Source organism: Palaemon carinicauda, chromosome 1 (genome assembly GCF_036898095.1).
Source record: "Palaemon carinicauda isolate YSFRI2023 chromosome 1, ASM3689809v2, whole genome shotgun sequence".
Classification (NCBI taxonomy): domain Eukaryota; kingdom Metazoa; phylum Arthropoda; class Malacostraca; order Decapoda; family Palaemonidae; genus Palaemon; species Palaemon carinicauda.
Genome location: NC_090725.1, coordinates 330428314 through 330450813, shown reverse-complemented (window position 1 = coordinate 330450813; position 22500 = coordinate 330428314). Strand labels below are relative to the sequence as shown.

The following is a 22500-nucleotide window of genomic DNA, read 5'->3' as shown; positions in this document are numbered from 1 at the left end:
CTCTAGGAAGAGGTTCAGTGGTGGACGAAAATGTAGAGCATTTCTACATATACATAATCTCTTAATTTACCTAATGTGACCTACCTAATATTAAGTTATCTTCGTGCTAAGGAAAATTATATTTGTAATATATATATATATATATATATATATATATAAATATATATATATACATATATATATATGTTTATACATCTCAAATAAGCCATAGATATTAACCCATTAAAGTCTGGATTCTTTTAACGACCTCGGGATCAGAGCCCCAGGCGAAATCACTCAAAGACTATAGTATCCGACCGGCTGGGTTTTGAACCCTAGTCCAAGATACCTGTATGACATTGACCATGCCACTCTTCATGGCTGAGTGGTATGATCAATGTCATACAGGTATCCTGGACCAGGGTTCGAAACTCGGACGGTCAGATACTATAGTCTTCGAGTGATTTCGCCGGGGGCTCTGATCTTGAGGTCGTTAAGAGAATCCAGACTTTAATGTATTATATATATGGCTTATTTGAGATATGAAAAACATGTTTAAGTGTGTCAAAATTTATCATATATATACAATAATCCTTTTTCCATTTTCTTCAGTTCCGCCCACCGGAATCAAAATAATCCCGCAAATATCCCCGGTGGAAATTGGGCAGAGAAATGACGTCATCTGCAGTGCCATTGGTGGTTAGTATCGTCTGGTATTTCTTTATAGATTTTAAAGAATTGAATTATAGAGATAAATTTAGTATTAAGGCTTGTGTGTGAGTTAGATATCTACAAAAACTTCCCTTTTGTTAAATAATTCTTTAGATGCATAAATAAAACAAAATTCTGTTGACTATTTTCATTATTATTATTATGATTATAATTAGTATCGTGTAAGAGTTAGGTGTCTATGTAAGCTCCCTTTAGCTAAAAAAATACTTAAATGTATAAATCAAACAGAATTCTGTTAACTATTTTCATTATCATTATCAATATAGTTATAAATAATATTGTGTAAGAGTTAGATATTAATGAACTCTCTATGGTTAAGAAATTCTTAGATGTATAATCAATGGAAAACAGAGTTAAATTAATTATCATCATCATTATAACAACAGAAAATTAAGTTAATCATTATCACTATCACTATCACAACAAATAACTAAGTTAATCATTTATCATCATCATTATCACAATAAATAATTAAGTTAATCACTTATCATCATCATTATCATAATAAATAATTAAGTTAATCATTTATCATCATCATTATCATAACAGAGAATTAAGTTAATCATTACCACCACGACTATCACAACAGTAGAGTTAATTATTATAACCCTCACTATCACAACAGCAGAGTTAATTATTATAACCCTCACTATCACAATAGAGAATTAAGTTGATTATTATCACCATCACCATCACAACAGAAAATCAAGTTAATCATTATCACTCTGACTATCACAACAGTAGAGTTAATCATTATCACTCTCACTATCACAACAGAAAATTAAGTTAATCATTATCACCATGACTATCACAACAGTAGAGTTAATCATTATCACCATGACTATCACAACAGTAGAGTTAATCATTATCACCCTCACTATCACAACAGAGAATTAAGATAATTATTATCACCATGACTATCACAACAGAGAATTAAGTTAATCATTATCACCCTCACTATCACAACAGAGAATTAAGTTAATCATTATCACCCTCACTATCACAACAGTAGAGTTAATCATTATCACTCTCACTATCACAACAGAAAATTAAGTTAATCATTATCATCCTCACTATCACAGCAAAGAATTAATTTAATAATTCATCCTCCTCACTATCACAACAGGATCCCCACTGGCCAAAGTAGAATGGATACAAGAAGGGCAAATCGTAGACGCCACCAGTTCACCGAGCAACGACAGAGGCGCGTCCGAAAACAGCCTGGAAATTAGAGCGACGAGAAAGGACTTGAACGAACCTTTCACTTGTAGGGCTTACAACAATAAATACACTCCTATGCTCCAGACGACGTACAGGAGAGATGTTACTTGTAAGTTGTTGAATTTTGGGTTTACAGTTTTCAATCAATATGGATCTTATTGTTCATTGATTGCTTACTTTACTCTTACTCTGATGGCTTCTTTTCTGACCCCATAGAGCAGGGGAACCCCACTCTCTAACAGGACCTCCACTGTCGTTTTACCTTGTTCGTTCAGAGTATTTAACGTTTCATATCGTGTATTGTTCATTTATTGTTAAATCGTCACTGTTGTATGACTGTTGAAATAAGAGTCTTCAATTTCCTCTTGAAAGCCTTAATGTCTTCAATCATTCGAATCCTACAGAGGATCTTTAATAAGATTGGAATGGTTGGAAATCTTTGGATATCTTTACCAGTATTCAAACTTTGGTTTGACAATGTTTCAATTGAGATAGAATTTGAAAGAACACAATTATTATTATTATTATTATTATTATTATTATTATTATTATTATTATTATTATTATTATTATTATTATTATTATTATTATTATTATTATTATTATTATTATTGAATTTCAATAAGATTGGAATGGTTGAAGATATCTATATATGTTTTCCAATATTCAAACTTTGGTTTAACAATGTTTCAATTGAGATAGAATTTGAAAGAACACAATTATTATTATTATTATTATCATTATTATTATTACTGAATTTCAATAAGATTGGAATGGTTGAAGGTATCTATATATGTTTTCCAATATTCAAACTTTGGTTTAACAATGTTTCAATTGAGATGGAATTTGAAAGAACACAAATATTATTATTATTATTATTATTATTATTATTATTATTATTATTATTATTATTATTATTATTATTATTATTATTATTATTATTATTATTATTATTACTGAATTTCAATAAGATTGGAATGGTTGAAGATATCTATCTATGTTTTCCAATATTCAAATTTTGGTTTAACAATGTTTCAATTGAGATGGAATTTGAAAGAACACAAAATATTTTTTATTATTATCATTGAATTTCAGTAAGGTTGGAATGGTAGAAATATTTGTATATCTTTTACAGTATCCAAACTTTGGTTTGACAATGTTTGAATTGAGATGGAATTTGAAATAACGTAAAAATGTCATTTTTGGAGCTTATATTTACAATAAGATTCCTTGAACTATTGATATTGAATTTCAGTAAGAGCGGAATGGTTAAAAATATATGTATTTCTTTTACAGTCTTTAAACTTTGGTTTGACAAAATTACAATTGAGATGAAACTTGAAATGACTCAAAAATGTAATCATTGGAGTAAATATTTATATTAAGTTTGCTTGACTTGTTAATATCTCAAACTGAATCATGGGATAATCTTTATTAACTTGTTCTGTTTTTTTTTCATTTCTATGATTTTATATAAATTTAATTTTTACACTGCGTTAGTATAATTAATTTTGTGGTAATATCGCAAATGAATAATACATTTAGCTTGAAGTATCAAGTTGATATGTATAAATTGTATTAAATCCAAAACGCTGAAAAAAATAAAGCCATATTATATATGAATTCTAGTTGAGAGGTTTAGATAATTAAAGAAATGGTTAAATCAAAAGCCTGAATAATAAATTTATGTTTTGGTTTTGGATATAGAGAATTTACATAATTAAACAGTAATATGAAAATTAGTAGTTTAAAATGATTGAGATATAAAAGAAAAAAGGATATTATTTCTTTTATTTAAAAAGATATGTACGACACATTTATTTACTATGAAAAATCCCAAATATATGTTTCCATCAAAATGCATACTATAAACCTTAAAATAATGAGTCTGATTGGTATATTATACGTTTAGGTAATCAAAAAGACATTATAAACCTTAAAATAATGAATCTGATTGGTATATTATACGTTTAGGTAATAAAAAACACATAAATCTTAAAATAAGGAATCTTATTGGTATATTATAAGTTTAGATTATGAAATGAACATTATAAACCTTAAAAAGATGAATGTGATTTGTATATTAAACGTCTAGATAATAAAAACACATTTTAAACCTTAAAAAGATGAATCTAATTGGTATAGTATACGTTTCGATAATCAAAATCACATTATAAACCTTAAAATGATGAATCCAATAGGTATATTATACATCTAGATAATAAAAAAACACACTATAAACCTTAAAATGATTTTCCCCAATTGGTATATCATACGTCTAGATAATCAAAATTACATTATAAACCTTACAAAGATGAATCTAATTAGTATATCATACGTCTATATAATCAAAATCACATTACAAACCTTACAAAGAGGAATCTAATTAGTATATCATACGTTTAGATATTAACTACCCTCTCCACAGGTGGCCCTTTAAGCGTGGAGATTATCCCTGAAGAAAAACCCATAGTAGCAGGTCGAATGGTTAAATTGATATGCACAGTGATAGGCAGTCATCCACCAGCGCTTGTTACGTGGTACCAGCAAGGTCAGCAGGTCACGCCATTACATACGCAGGTAAGGTATTCGAATTGCGATGTTTTATATATTTTTTATTTTTTTATTTTTTTTGTTTCCGTTGTTAGTGGATTTTTATTGAATGAAAAGTGAGGATGTATATATATATATATATATATATACATATATATATATATATATATATACACACACACATACATATATATATATATATATATATATCTGGAATGGAATGGAAGGAAATATCATCTAGCTTAATGTGGGTAAGGGATAGGTTGGGTAGAGAATGTTGGGCGTTTGTCAGTGCGTATGGGCCAGGTAGTGAAAAAATTGAAGAAGAGCGGAATGAGTTCTGGAATGAATGAACAAGGTGTGTAGAAGGACTGGGTAGAAGGAATTATACAGTTGTCATGGGTGACTTAAATGCTAGAGTGGGCGCTGGAGAGGTAGAAAGTGTCATTGGGAAATATGGCGTACCAGGTGAAAATGAGAGTGGTGAGAGACTGGTAAATATGTGTGTTGAACAAGAGATGGTAACAAGTGCTAGCTTTGTCAAGAAGAAAGATAAAAACAAGTATACATGGGTAAGAGTGGCAAATGGAAGAGTAGTAGAAAGGGCATTAATGGATTATGTGTTGATAACTAAAAGAATGTTTAGAAGATTGAAAGACGTGCGCGTGTTTAGGGGTATGGCTAACGGTAAGTCTGATAATTTTTTTGGTGGAAGAAAAATTAGTTGTAGCAAAAGAGTGGGGGAATAGAGTAAGTGGATGTAAAAGGGAGCTAGTGAGGGTTGAAGAGCTAATAAAACTGGGGTAAAAAGTAAATATCAGGAAAGGTTGAAAATGGCATACGACGAAGTGAGAGTAAGAGAAACTGGTAATTTAGAGGAGGAGTGGAAGTTAGTATAAGAAAATTTTGTTGGGATTGCAAGTGATATGTGTGGCAAGAAGGTTGTTGCAGGCAGCATGAGGAAGGGCAGTGAATGGTGGAATGAAAGAGTGAAGGTAAAAGTGGAAGAGAAAAAGAGGGCTTTTGGAAGAATGGCTGCAGACTAATAGTAAAGAGAAGTATGAAAAATATAGAGAGAAAAATATGGAAGTAAAGCGCAAGGTACGTGAAGCAAAGAGGGCAGCTGACCTGAGGTGGGGTCAGGGATTGGGTTAGTCATATGAAGAGAATAAGAAGAAGTTTTGGAAAGAAGTGAAGAGAGTAAGGAAGGCTGGCTAAAGAATTGAAGAGACAGTGAAAGATGGAAATGGAAGGTTGTTAAAAGGAGAGGAGGCAAGGAAAAGGTGGGCGGAATATTTTGAAAGTTTACTGAATGTTGAGGATAATAGGGAGGCAGACATAATTGCTGTTGCAGGTGTTGAGGTGCCGGTGATGGGAGATGAGAATAAGAGAGAGATTACAATAGAACTGAAGAGAGCACTGGATGAAACGAGAGTAGGAAAAGCGGTCTGGTAAGGATGGTGTGAGAGCTGAGATGTTGAAAGAAGGGGGTGTGACTGTACTTGGTTGGTGAGATTGTTTAATATATGTTATGTGTTGTCAATGGTACCAGTAGATTGGGGTTGTGCATGTAATGTACCACTATATAAGGGTAAGGAAGATGTGCATGAGTGTTGTAATTCAAGAGGTATTAGTTTGTTGAGTGTAATTTGAAAAGCGTATGGTAGAGTAATGATTTATAGGATTAAGGATAAAACAGAGAATGCAATCTCAGAAGTACAGAGTGGTTTTAGAAGAGGTAGGGGGTTGTATGAATCACATTTTTACAGTTAGGCAGATATGTGAGAAATATTTAGCAAAAGGTAAGGAGGTGTATGTTGCGTTTATGGATCTGGGGAAAGCGTATGATAGAGTTGATAGGGAAGCAATGTGGAATGTGATGAGTTATATGGAGTTGGTGGAAGGTGTGTTGCAAGTAGTGAAAAGTTTCTACAAAGGTAGTAAAGCATGTGTTAAAATAAGAAATGAAGTGAGTGATTGGTTTCCGGTGAGAGTGGGGCTGAGACAGGGATGTGTGATGTCGCCGTGGTTGTTTAACTTGTATGTTGATGGGAGTGGTGAGAGTGCTTGGACGAGGATTAAAATTGGTAGACAAGAATGACCATGAATGGGAGGTAAATCAGTTGTTGTTTGCGGATGATACTGTACTGGTTGCAGACACAGAAGAGAAGCTTGACCAACTAGTGACAGAATTTGGAAGGGGGTGTGGTGAGAGAGAGGAAGTTGAGAGTTAATGTGGGTAAGAGTAAGGATATGAGATATACGAGAAGGGAAGGTGGTGTTATGTTAAATGGAGAGTTACTTGAGGAGGTGGATCAGTTTAAGTACTTGGGGTCTGTTGTTGCAGCAAATGGTGGAGTGGAAGCTGATGTACGTCATAGAGTGGAATGAAGGATGCAAGTGTTGGGAGCAGTTAATGGGAGTAGTAAAAAATAGAGTGTTGGGCATGAATGTAAAGAGAGTTCTATATGAGAAAGTGATTGTACCAACTGTGATGTATGGAATGGAGTTGTGGGGAATGAAAGTGACGGAGAGACAGAAATTGAATGTGTTTAAGATGAAGTGTCTAAGGAGTATGGCTGGTGTATCTCGACTAGATAGGGGTTAGGAACGAAGTGGTGAGGGTGAGAATGGGTGTAAGAAATGAGTTAGCAGCTGGAGTGGATATGAATGTGTTGAGGTGGTTTGGCCATGTTGAGAGAATGGAAAATAGCTGTCTGCTAAAGAAGGTGATGAATGCAAGAGGGTTATGGGAGAAGTACAAGAGGAAGGCCAAGGTTTGGGGGGATGGATGGAGTGAAGAAAGCTCTGGGTGATAGGAGGATAGATGTGAGAGAGGCAAGAGAGCGTGCTAGAAATAGGAATGAATGGCGAGCGATTGTGACGCAGTTCCGGTAGGCTCTGCTGCTTCCTCTGGTGCCTTAGATGAGGTAGCGAGCAGTAGGGGATTCAGCATTATGAAGCTTCATCTATGGTGGATAACGGGGGAGGGTGGGTTGTGGCACCCAAGTAGTACCAGCTGAACTAGGTTGAGTCCCTTGTCAGGCTGGGAGGAACGTAGAGAGTAGAGAGCCCCTTTTCGTTTTGTTTCCTTTGTTGATGTCGGCTACCCCCCAAAATTGGGGGAAGTACCTTGGTATATGTATGTATATATATATATATATATTCTGATAGACTGCCTCTCTCTCTCTCTCTCTCTCTCTCTCTCTCTCTCTCTCTCTCTCTCTCTCTCTCTCTTTAGTATATATATATATATATATATATATATATATATATACTATATATAATTATATATGTATATATACATACTGTATATATATATATATATATATATATATATATATATATATACATACATATTTGTATTTACATATATATACAAATTTACAATCACATATGCATCTATATAACAATTTCCTGAAAAATGATCAGATAATTAATAATATTCGGGAGAATAAAACTACTTAAGAAGAGGCCAGACTCTAGCAATAAAATTCTTCTTAATGAGCTAATTAAAGAGGAACATTTCATATTTTTTTTGCCTTGTGAATAAATCTCGTAGCTGAACCTATTTTGTTGTAATACTTTATACTATTATTATATTTTCTTTTATTTTATTTGAATTTGGTTTATACAGTAAGTTAATTCAAGTTTATTCCATTGGCTGTTTGGTAGTCTATGTCAATTTTGTGTTTTACAGGTAATTTTGGTTTGCATTTAGGATTCTCAAGAGATAAAATAAAATATATAAAACTATACGGAATTTGAATGATAGGTTTTGAAAGTTTATATATATATATATATATATATATATATGTATATATATATATATATATATATATATATGTTTATATATATAAACATATATATATATATATATATATATAAATTATATACATATATATATACTATATATATATATATCTATATATATATATATATATATATATATATACGTATAAATAGGATGGAGAAAAGCCAGCGTAGCATCATATATTTATTTTCCAAATTTTCGAGACTTTGGGTCTCATCATCAGGGCTGTAAAATATACAAAATATACAAATTAAAAAAGACTCAGTATTGATATTAATATAAAAAGAACAACGTAAAAGTTAAATATAATCATTTAAAAATGAAAGGAAAAAAAGGAAAAATTATATACATATATAAAATCAAAAAGTGAAGAATGCTCAAAGTACCTATCATTATGGAGCTAAGAAACTGAGTGACGTTGTCTGGTTTGGGAAGGAGGACGTCAACTATGCTATATATAGAATTGTGGAAGAAGTCTGACCATTTAGTGGGGGCACAAGCTGTTTAATTGCCAACGACTCCAAAACAGAGAGAGAATAGTCATTGGGCGCTTGGGTGACAATACGAAAATCCTTATATGAAAATGATGTTTTACATTTATTACAATGTTCACGTATATTGGAAGTATTTCCACGCTGTTACACCGTGCTTATACGTTATCTTCCAACTGGCATAACTTCCATAGTGAAATCCAATTTTTACTAAAGTTTTTTTAAAAACAATTCGTATCCCCCAGCCTTAATCTTGAAATATGTCAACAACTTTTTAAATGATAAATCTCAGCCACGTCAACTTGCACCGAACGTGCCTAAATTATTAATATATGCCTCTATACCTTTAATTCATTCTAACACATTTAAGGTGCAAATACAAAATGTCATTCAAAAAACTTTTCCGGCAGTGAACCTTAAGTTAATAGAAAAAAATCCTAAAACTCTGGGTTCTTTGTTCTCCCACAAAGATAAACTTCCGACTTTGATGCGGTCTTTGGTGGTATATTGCTTTACTTGCCCGAAATGTAAGATTCGGGAAATACGTGGGAGCCACCAAAAGACTGCTCAAGGTCAGAATCGATTCTCATCTCGGAGTCAGTCACCGTACGGGATGTACTTTGAAAACTAAAGAATTTTCCAATATACGTGAACATTGTAATAAATGTAAAACATCATTTTTCATATAAGGATTTTCGTATTTGTCACCCAAGCGCCCAATGACTATTCTCTCTCTGTTTTGGAGTCCGTTGGCAATTAAACAGCTTGTGCCCCCACTAAATGGTCAGACTTCTTCCACAATTCTATATATAGCATAGTTGACGTCCTCCTTCCCAAACCAGACAACGTCACTCAGTTTCTTAGCTCCATAATGATAGGTACTTTGAGCATTCTTCACTTTTTGATTTTATATATGTATATAATTTTTCCTTTTTTTCCTTTCATTTTTTAAATGATTATATTTAACTTTTACGTTGTTCTTTTTATATTAATATCAATACTGAGTCTTTTTTAATTTGTATATTTTGTATATTTTACAGCCCTGATGATGAGACCCAAAGTCTCGAAAATTTGGAAAATAAATATATGATGCTACGCTGGCTTTTCTCCATCCAATTTATACTAAATCTACGGCGTTCAGATGCCCCAACCTTCCTGTATATATATATATATATATATATATATATATATATATATATAAACACACACACACACACACATATATATATATATATATATATATACATATATAGATATGTATATATATATATATATATATATATATGCATATCCCTTTTAAAAATTTATTCTTATTTGGTGTAAAATATGAATCAACATCTTTAAATATTAAGAATTGAATAATTTCTTAATTAAAGTATAAAATTTATATATTCAGCGTAATAATAAGAATAACATCTATTATTTGATGTTTTACCGTTTTAAGAATTATATTATTTAATATCTAAAATATTACGTTTTATATTTATAAAAATAATAACCATAAGATTAACTTTTTGAAAATGCGATAAAATTTCTTATTGGATATCCAGGGAATTAATTAAAAAGGATTTTACGCAATTTGGAGATGAAAGGGGATGATATAAATATCATTATATTACGTTGTCTGAGAAAGTAATTCATCGAGGAAAGCTTGAAGGCAAATTTATATATTCATATGTCCTATATATATACTTTTATATATATATATATATATATATATATATATATAATACATACATATATATATATATATATATATACACACACACATATATATATATATATATATATATGCATATATATATATATATATATATACTATATATATATATATGTATATTCTTACAAGAAATTAGTTGGTATCATATACTCTCTCTCTCTCTCTCTCTCTCTCTCTCTCTCTCTCTCTCTCTCTCTCTCTCTCTCTTATATAGAATCTTTCCTTTTAAATATCTCTGATATGATCGTCCTTATAAGGAATTAGTAGCTATCAGGTACACACGCTCTCTCTCTCTCTCTCTCTCTCTCTCTCTCTTCTCTCTCTCTCTCTCCCCAAAAATCTAATTCCTCTGCAAAATTACAGAAGATCTGCCATTGATCCATAGCTCCAATTTATCCAACACTGCAAGAGGATTTTCGCCCTTATGAGAAGTTGGGGAATTTTGGAAGAAACTTATCCTCATTATTTTCTCCAATCTCTTTCGTACCCCTGCTGTTTTTCTTTCATTCTTTCCCAGTTCTCTTCCCCTTTCTCTAATTTCTCTCTTCTTACATCCTGCTCCAGGATATTGGACTGATGTTCAAGACCTGGAAATCTATTGCCCTAATTCCAGCTTGGTCTAGACTTTATTGAAAAAAAGGAAGATTATTGTTATTCGACAAATAGAGTTTTATTCGAATGTAGTTTTTCACCAAATGATTTTGTTTGAAATTATTTTATATAGATGTATATACATACACACACACACATATATATACATATATATATATATATATATATATATATACATATGCATATATATAAATCTATATATATCTATATATATATATATATATATATATATATATATTTATTTATATACATATATATATATATATATATATATACTATATATACGTGTGTGTGTGTGCGTTTTATTATTAGAAAATAGACCAATATTTAACATAACTGCTAGCTATCTTGAGTTAACAAAATTAACAAAACAAAGTCTCTCTCTCTCTCTCTCTCTCTCTCTCTCTAATTCAACTAGATTAAAGACCAGATATTTCACCGGTGAAAAGATTCAACTCAGCGTGGAAAACTGTAATCACAAGTGGGAAAATATAAAGATTCGAACATTGCTTCTCAAGATATCAAGATTTATTAATAAGATATCTCGCCTGTCCAAAAGATAACAAAACTTACATCCATTGTTCTCTATTCTTGGGTAGTGCCATAGCCTTTGTACCATGGTCTTCTCTGTCTCTTGGGTTAGAGTTCTCTTGCTTGAGCGTACACTTGGGCACACTATTCTATCTAATTTCTCTTCCTCATGTTTTGTTAAAGTTTTTATAGTTTATTTAGGAAATATTCATTTTAATGTTGTTAATCTTCTTCCATTCCTCACTGGGCTATTTTCCCCGTTGAGGCCCCTGGGCTTATAGCATCCTGCTTTTCTAACTAAGGTTGTAGCTTAATAATAATAATAATAATAATAATAATAATAATAATAATAATAATAAAGAGTGATGAGTAAACATTCCTAGCATTATCCTTTTGAACATACCAATACCTGATTGGTTAGTGGCATAGCCTCTGTACCATGGTCTTCCAATGCCTCGTGGTAGAGTTCTCTTGCTTGAGGGTACACTCGGGAACACTATTCTATTTTTTCTTCCTCTTGTTATTTTTAAGTTTTTAAAGTTTATATATGAAAGATTTATCTTAATGTTGTTACTGATCTTGAAATATTTTATTTCAATCGCTCATTACGTCGCTTGTAGCTTGATTATTTCTTAATTTCTTTTCCTCAGTGGGCTATTTTCCCTTTTCGAGCCCTTGGGCCTGTAGCATTTTGCTTGAAATCACATGTGACAGTGATAAATATTTCATCATGAAATTACCACGTGTTGCAAACTCACAATTCAGCTATACTACGTGTTGCTAACTCACAATTCAGCTTATCATGGTGGAGATAGGTTCATATCAGGTCTATGAACACATTCCTGAATTCGACAGGAATATGTACGGGAACTTGTCATAAACTTATTATCTCTCTTGATTGCTCAGTTAGTAGAGTCCTCGCAGGCATGGTTTCGGCTGAATAGGCAGGGGTTCGAATCTCTGTCCAGCCAGAAGCTATTACCATAAATGAATTCCAGCGGATATACTATTCCAAGATAGAATTTGACATTAAATGCTATTGTGGTTGATATTTACACACACACACACACACATATATATATATATATATATATATACATACACTCATATATATGTGTATATATATATATATATATATATATATATATAGTATATACTGTATATTGTATATACATGTATATACTGTATATCTGTATATATACATACATATATACATATATAGACACACACACACACACACACATATATATATATATATATATAATATATATATGTATGTATATGTATATATATAATTCAATATATATATACACACACACACACACACACACATATATATATATATATTATATATATATATCCAGATACTTACTCTTTGTTATATAGGAGATATGTAAACATTCTTTTATTATTTTCTCAGACCTCATCCCCATAACACTCACCATTTTCCCTCTTAATTCTTCCTGGAATAACTGCTGCTTCAAATAACTGTGTGACATTCCACATTGGTAGAGTTCCCCCCACTTAAAAGCACAAGTGAAATTTTACTCATTTCCTCTTAACAAACTTTTAACCAACAAACTCTGATGTTTTTACTTCCAAAACTGTTTCCGACGTTTGTCAGACAAAACTTTTGCGAGCTCACATAAACTGTAAATATTTCCTTCTGTGAATAAGTTTCTTTGTGAATTTATGTCAATGTCTTACAAAAGTTTATGCTTATAAAAATTGGATCCTATGTTTTTCATAACTATTTTGAGATCTTGAAGCACAGTAGTCATTTATTTTATAACTTTCTTCATTTTTAAAAATAAAATTGGAATTATTCAGTACTTTGAAGATTTTGTTCTTAGTATGATCACCACAAAGTAATAGTAGATGAGCCCTCAGTCAAGCGCAGACCTCCGCCGTGACAGCATATTTCTTGATCTTTTGATCAACCTTGACCTTTGACCTTAACATGTATTTATTTGCATGGATTTTCTTATACTCATATATGAACCAAGCTTGAAGTCTCTGTGACAACGATGTCCAAACTTATAGCTGAATACGTGAATTGGACATTTGGCTTGACCATGACCTTGACCTTTGACATTTGATTTCAAAATTGAATAATTTCTATGTTTTTACATACCAGTTAATTTCTGCAAGTTTCACCACTCTACGATTAAGATTGTGACCTGGACGATGTTCACAAACAAACAAAATCACAAACAAACAAACACACAATCAGGGGGTAAAACATAACCTTCTTCCTACTTCATTGGCGGAGGTAAAAATTGTAGCTAACTCCCTTCCTAAGTATTTTCAAAATGTATTTAGCTAGGGGTCTCTTTAAACGTAAAATAGCCATTAATTCAAAAAGAATAATATCCCCGCTTAAGTAGAAATCTTTCTCGTTATCAATCTCATATCAGAAAAAACATTTATCCTTAGGATAATTAGGATTATAAGCTTATGAAATTAGTTTCCACACGAGATTATATTATTACATTTCTGTATTTACAGAAATACATTAATATTTAATATTTAATATCCAGATTCTTATTTCATGGTGATATACGAAAGATAAAAATGACGTATAATATTTGCTGTTATTATTGTTCTGGTTGAGTATTGGATATTATTCTGTAACACAAGGAAAGTAAAATACTTGTTTCTCATTAAAAGTAGATTAAATCGGATTAACTCATCAGTTTTATTATAGTATATATATATATACACATATATGAATATATAAATATATATATATATATATATATATATATATATATATATATATATGTGTATATTATATATATATATATATATATATATATATATATATATATATATATATATATATATATATATATATATATATATGTATATATATACATGCTCGTATAGATACTTATTATCTTTTCTCCAATTAAAAAAACATTCTCTTCAGCTCCTCAATATTCTCCGCTTCTTTTATTTTCACCCATTCCTCATACCTCTCTTCTTCTCAATACAATTATCCATTATCTCACATTCCATCTATTTATCCTCTGCTTCTATTATCTTATATTCTCTCCACTTCTCTTTTGTAGGTGCAGGAAAGGGAAAACATGACCATTAGCTCCTTGCTCCTACGGGTCACGAGAGACCATCACGGGAAGCAGTTGGTCTGTCGAGCTGAGCATCCCATTTTACCCTTAGCAACTCTGGAAGATATCTTCACCCTCGATGTTTTGTGTAAGTCTTTGAGATTTCTCGTCTTTTAATTGCTAATGTCATGTGTCTTGTACCAAGGTTTTAGTGATTATTTTGGGGTGGGGGTTGGTGTGAGTAATGAAAAACTCAAAGGATTTTTACAGTTGGAGAGTCTTTTCATTACTAATTCCATGTCTATGCTACTAAGGTTTTAGTGAGATATTTTTTGGGGGGTGGGGGTGGGGGGTGGGGGTGTTGGTATTGAAAAACTAAAAGATTTTTACAGTTGGAGAGTATCTTCATTACTAGTTTCTTGTCTCTGGTACAAAGATTTTATTGAAATATTTTTTTTTTTTGGTGGGGTATTGAAAACCTAAAGAATTTTTACACTTGGTGAGTCTTTTCATTACTAATTTAATATATCTGGGATCAAGGTTTCAGTGAGATTCTTTTTTTTGGGTGGGAGTATTGAAAAAATAAAGTATTTTTACACTTGGAGAGTCTTTTCATTACTAATTTCATGACTATGGTACCAATGTTTTAGTGAGATATTGTTCTTGATTTTATTTTTTTTGGGGGGGGAGGGTAATTTAAAAAATAAAGAATTTTTACACTTGGAAAGTCTATTCATTACTAATTTCATGTCTCTGGTACCAATATTTTAGTGAGATATTGTTTTTGATTTTTTTTTGGGGGGGGGAGGGTGATTTAAAAAATAAAGGAGTTTTACACTTGGAAAGTCTTTTCATTATTAATTTCATGTCTCTGGTACCAATGTTTTAGTGAGATATTGTTTTTTATTCTATTTTATTTTGGGTGGGAGTATTGAAAAAATAAAGCATTTTTTACACTTGGAGAGTCTTTTCATTACTAATTTCATGACTATGGTGCCAATGTTTTTAGTGAGATATTGTTTTTAATTATTTTTTTTGGGGGGGGAGTATTGAAAAACTAAAGTTTTTTTTTTTTTTTTTTTACACTTGGAGAGTCTTTTCCTTATTAATTTCATGTGTCTGGTACCAATGTTTTAGTGAGATATTGTTTTTTTATTTTATTTCTTTTTTCTTGGGGGGGGGGAAGTATTGAAAAACTAAAGTATTTTTATATTTGGAGAGTCTTTTCCTTACTAATTTCATGTCTCTGGTACCAATGTTTTAGTGAGATATTGTTTTTGATTTTATTTTTTTTTAGGGGGGGGTATTGAAAAACTAAAGGATTTTTACACTTGGAGAGTCTTTTCCTTACTAATTTCATGTCTGTGGTACCAATGTTTAGTGAGATATTGTTTTTTATTTTTTTTTTTGGGGGGGGGGGGAGTATTAAAAAACTAAAGGATTTTTACACTTGGAGAGTCTTTTCCCTATTAATTTCATGTCTCTGGTACCAAAGTTTTAGTGAGATATTGTTTTTGATTTTATTTCTTTTTTTTTTCTTGGGGGGGTATTGAAAAACTAAAGGATTTTTACACTTGGAGAGTCTTTTCCTTACTAATTTCATGTCTCTGGTACCAATGTTTTAGTGAAATATTGTTTTTGATTTTATTTATTTTTTTTTGGGGGGGGTATTAAAAAACTAAAGGATTTTTACACTTGGAGAGTCTTTTCCTTATTAATTTCATGTCTCTGGTACCAATGTTTTAGTGAGATATTGTTTTTGATTTTATTTCTTTTTTTTTTCTTGGGGGGGTATTGAAAAACTAAAGGATTTTTACACTTGGAGAGTCTTTTCCTTACTAATTTCATGTCTGTGGTACCAATGTTTTAGTGAGATATTGTTTTTTATTTTTTTTTTGGGGGGGGGAGTATTAAAAAACTAAAGGATTTTTACACTTGGAGAGTCTTTTTCCCTATTAATTTCATGTCTCTGGTACCAAAGTTTTAGTGAGATATTGTTTTTGATTTTATTTCTTTTTTTTTTCTTGGGGGGGTATTGAAAAACTAAAGGATTTTTACACTTGGAGAGTCTTTTCCTTACTAATTTCATGTCTCTGGTACCAATGTTTTAGTGAAATATTGTTTTTGATTTTATTTATTTTTTTTTGGGGGGGGGGGGGGGTATTAAAAAACTAAAGGATTTTTACACTTGGAGAGTCTTTTCCTTATTAATTTCATGTCTCTGGTACCAATGTTTTAGTGAGATATTGTTTTTGATTTTATTTCTTTTTTTTTTCTTGGGGGGGGTATTGAAAAACTAAAGGATTTTTACACTTGGAGAGTCTTTTCCTTACTAATTTCATGTCTGTGGTACCAATGTTTTAGTGAGATATTGTTTTTTATTTTTTTTTTTGGGGGGGGGAGTATTAAAAAACTAAAGGATTTTTACACTTGGAGAGTCTTTTCCCTATTAATTTCATGTCTCTGGTACCAAAGTTTTAGTGAGATATTGTTTTTGATTTTATTTCTTTTTTTTTGGGGGGGGGGGTATTGAAAAACTAAAGGATTTTTACACTTGGAGAGTCTTTTCCTTACTAATTTCATGTCTCTGGTACCAATATTTTAGTGAAATATTGTTTTTGATTTTATTTTTTTTTTTTGGGGGGGGGGGGGGGTATTGAAAAACTAAAGGATTTTTACATTTGGAGAGTCTTTTCATTACTAATTTCATGTCTCTGGTACCAATGTTTTAGTGAGATATTGTTTTTAATTTTATTTCTTTTTTTTTTTGGGGGGGGGGGGTATTGAAATCTAAAGGATTTTTATAGTTGGAGAGTCTTTTCCTTATTAATTTCATGTCTCTGGTACCAATGTTTTAGTGAGATATTGTTTTTGATTTTATTTTTTTTTTTTTTTGGGGGGGGGGTATTGAAAAACTAAAGGATTTTTATATTTGGAGAGTCTTTTCCTTAATAATTTCATGTCTCCGGTACCAATGTTTTAGTGAGATATTGTTTTTTATTTTATTTCTTTTTTTTTGGGGGGGGGGGAGTATCGAAATACTAAAGGATTTTTACACTTGGAGAGTCTTTTCCCTATTAATTTCATGTCTCTGGTACCAATGTTTTAGTGAGATATTGTTTTTTATTTTATTTCTTTTTTTTGGGGGGGGAGTATTGAAAACTAAAGGATTTTTACATTTGGAGAGCCTTTTCATTAATAATTTCATGTCTCTGGTACCAATGTTGTAGTGAGATATTGTTTTTAATTGTTTTTTTTTTTTGGGGGGGGGGGGAGTATTGAAAAACTAAAGGATTTTTACACTTGGAGAGTCTTTTCCTTACTAATTTCATGTCTCTGGTACCAATGTTTTAGTGGGATATTGTTTTTAATTTTTTTTTTTGGGGGGGGGGGGGGTATTGAAAAACTAAAGGATTTTTATATTTGGAGAGTCTTTTCCTTACTAATTTCATGTCTCTGGTACCAAGATTTTAGCGATATACTTTTGTGGGGTGTTGAAAAGTAAAGGGATTTCTTACACTTGGAGTTTTTGTGTAAGTCCTACAGAATCCTCGCGTCTTTATTGCTAATTTCATATCTCTGTAACACCAGGGATTTAGGTGGGATATTTTATTTTTCGGATTTTTATTTTAAAACGATATTACTTCTTATTTTAAATATTATTATAGAAGGTTGAATTGAGACAGAATATGTGACATTTTTTTTTTATAAATATCATTACTAATTCCATATCTGGCATGTAAATGTTTTAGTGGGACAATATGTTTTTTGGGATTGACAAGATGAAGTTTCTTTTTTATTTCAAAACTATATTAGCTTTCTTTTGGAAAATAATTCCAGATGATTTAATGAGAGCATATATGTTAAAAGACACTAGTCTATAAATATCATTGCTAATCCCTTTTCTCTAAAATGCCGATGTTTTAATTGGGGATTTTGTTTTTTAGGACTTTATTTTCTATTTTTGAATATTATTAGTTTTCCTTTGGAAAATTATTAGAAAATTTTTAATGAGAGCATATATGTTAAAAGACACCGGTTTCTGAATAAAATTATTTTTTTCCTCTACAAAGAAGTTAATTAATTTGTTAGAAAAATATATAACCGAGTTTTAAACAAGAATATAGCATTGAAAATATCTTCAAGATATGTTTAAATGATATACAGCCTATATGATATAAATATATTTCCTTTTATTTCTCCTGTAAAAAAACATTAGGTTTTTACGATTAAGAATAATAATTCCATCTAAAAACTTCATTATTTATAATAAAATAAAAAAATCTTTATTTTTGTTTTGGTAATATCCTAAGATATCAATAAGAAATATAAAAACTACATTACAGTTCTTAGAAAAATATCCATTGAACAAAGAAATGACGACACATTTGAATTTATCAAATAGCTGGTATTGATATGAAGGATCCAGTGTTCAATTGAATTGCAAATTACGATGCAATGTCTCTCCAGAATATATTGCATTAGTAAGGATTCGCTATCATGTTGCTTTTATCATTGCATCAGAGAACTATTATAATATAGATTGGCTTCATATTTTATATTGTGATTTTGAAACCCTGATGTCATATATAATGTAAAGATTCAAGAACGAAAAAGATGTACGGGAGACTGGGAGCGCAGAAATATTCGATTTACGAACGTTCGGATTTACGAACACAAATCCAAGTCTTCAACTTACGAACATTCGGAGATACGAATACAAAGGCAAATTTAGCTGAAAATAACCAAGATAAAATAAAGAAATACTGTAATAAAACAGTATTTTATTATTTGATACATTTAGGATATCTCTTTCATACGAAACCTGACTATTTTTTTTACATTTGTAGCTGGAAATCTTAGGCAAGGGGTTCAGGTTAGGCCTAACCATAGTCCAAAATTTATCAAAATTGGACTTACAAATAATTTGACTTACACACAGCTTCATGGAACCAATCAAGTTGGTAAGTTGAGTAACCTTCTGTAGACTAAAAATATTGATTTCCAATTTATATATAACAGTTATTGGCATAGAAATTGGAATGATAATGATAGAGACTATAATAATCCTCAGCGGTTGCTAGTTCAATACAGGACAAAGGCCTCAGATATGTCCTTACAAACGCGTCTGTTTATGATCTTTTTATGTTAGTCTGTACCCGCAAATTTCTTAACTCGTCATTCAATTGTCTTCTCATCCTTTACCTGCTTCTTTTGCAATCTCTAGGGACACATTCTGTTATTTTAATGTCCATGTGTTATCTGTTATTCTCATTATTTGTCCTACACATGACCATTTATTCTTTAACATGTTATTAGAAAATCCTCTACTTTAGTTTGCTCTCGTATCCATGTTTTTTTTTTTTTTTATGTCTCTTAGTGTTAATCCTATCAATATTATTTCCATATCTCTTTGAGTTGTAACTAGCTTATGTTTCAAGGCTTTATTAAGGCTCCAAGTTTCTGATGCAAAGTTTAATACAGGTAGGACCATCTCAATAAATACTTTTCTTTTTAGAGAAAGTGGTATTTTTTGGGGTTGCAACTAGCTTATGTTCCAAGGTTTTATCAAAGCTCCAATTTTCTGATGCATGAGTTAATACGGTCGAAAAATCTCATTAAATATTGTTCTTTTTAGAGAAAGTGGCATTTTACTTCGTTTACAATCTCTAGGCACTCAAGGACTATGAAAATATTCACAAAATTCAAGGCCCTAATTTTCTGATCCATAAGTTAATACTGGTAGGAAAATCTCATTAAATACTTTTCTTTTTACAGAAAGTGGCAATTTACTTCAATTACAATCTCTAGAGATCCATATCCAAGCTCTGATACATAAGTTGATACTAGTAGGACCATCTCATTAAATGCTTTTCTTTCTAGAGAAAGGGACATTTTACTTCATTAACAATCTCTTGAGACCCATATCCAAGTTTCAGATGCATAAGTTAATACTGGTAGGATTATCTAATTAAATATATTCTTTTTAGAGAAAGTGGCATTTTACTTCATTCACAATCTCTATGGGACCATAGACTATGACAATATTCACAAGATTTCTATCTCCTTTTTTCAGATAAACCTAACGTGAGTCTTTCCCTTGGGAGGTCTTTAGACTCCATGACATTGCGAGAGGGGAATGACCTCTTTTTCGAATGCAACGTAGACTCCAACCCACCTCCTTATAAGGTCACGTGGCATCACCAGGTAAGGAGGAAGGTCAAATATGTTTGATATGGGAGGTTTATTTTTTTCTCGGGGGATCAAAATATTCTGTTTTTGTTTTTGAGTGGCAATACATTTATGTATGTGTTTACACATACCACGCTCACATCCAAACACACACTCAAATTCACACACACAACACAGTCACATCCAAACACACACACAAACACACACACACATATATATATATAATATATATATATATATATATATATATATATATATATATATATATATATATATATATATATATATATATATATACGTAAAAATCACAGGAAAGCGTGATGCTCAGAAGCAGAAAAACCACAGGGAAAATGAAAATATGAAATATAAGATTAAGTCTTGACTAGTTTCGTAATACTTCTTCAGAGTCCTCTGAAGAATTATCACGAAACTAGTCAGGACTTAATCTTATATTTCGTATTTTAATTTCCCCTGTGGTTTTTCTGTATATATATATATATATATATATATATATATATATATATATATATATATATATATATATATATATATATATATATATATATACATATTCTATACATATATACTGTATACATGTATATGTATACATATACACACACACACACACACATATATATATATATATATATATATATATATATATATATATACATATATATATATATATATATATATATATATATATATATATATATATATATATATATATATATATATATATATATATATATATATATACATATATATAAATATATTCCTGCTACTATGCCACTTCTGTTCACGGCAATAACTTAATATTTACTGATATTAATAGAACAATTAATCACAAACTCTTTAAAAAAAACATCATAAAAATATTCTAACTAATAACCCCCAAAATATCTGCATTCCTTTACAGAACGAAGAGTTATTTCACAACGTTAGTGCAGGTGTCCTCGTGAGTGAGTCAACACTTGCCCTTCAACACGTCCAACGACACAGGTCAGGAGACTACAAATGTTTTGGCCTCAAACGTTGAAGGTGATTCCGAAAGCAACGTTGTTTCCATAAACATCAAATGTAAGTGTTATTGATATTTTAGTGTTTATGAAAACGTTTAATTTTGTTATGGTTGTTTGATCGTAAATAAATGCTTGTATTCACATACTACACAACCGATTATTATTATTATTATTATTATTATTATTATTATTATTATTATTATTATTATTATTATTAGATAAGCTATAACCATATTTGGAAAAGTAGGATGCTATAAGCCCAGGGTCCAACAGGGAAAAAATAACCCAGTGAAGAAAGAAAATAAGGAAATGAATAGAGTACAAAAAAGTGATGAACAACTAAAATAGAGAGAGAGAGAGAGAGAGAGAGAGGAGAGAGAGAGGAGAGGAGAGAGAGAGAGAGAGAGAGAGAGAGAGAGAGAGAGAGAGAGAATACATATAATGATTTCCCACCCCATACTAAATTAACATTATCCACAACTACAAAATCTAACACAATAACACCCATTGCAAATCTTTTTCTAAATTCTAACACTAAAGGTCATTCCGTTTATAATGAACG

At 30.8% G+C, this 22500-nt stretch overlaps 1 pseudogene; it reads left to right on the top strand.

The window, feature by feature from the left end:
- The window catches only part of LOC137640969 (nephrin-like), a 152070-nt pseudogene that overhangs the window by 102395 nt on the left and 27175 nt on the right, over window positions 1-22500 (top strand).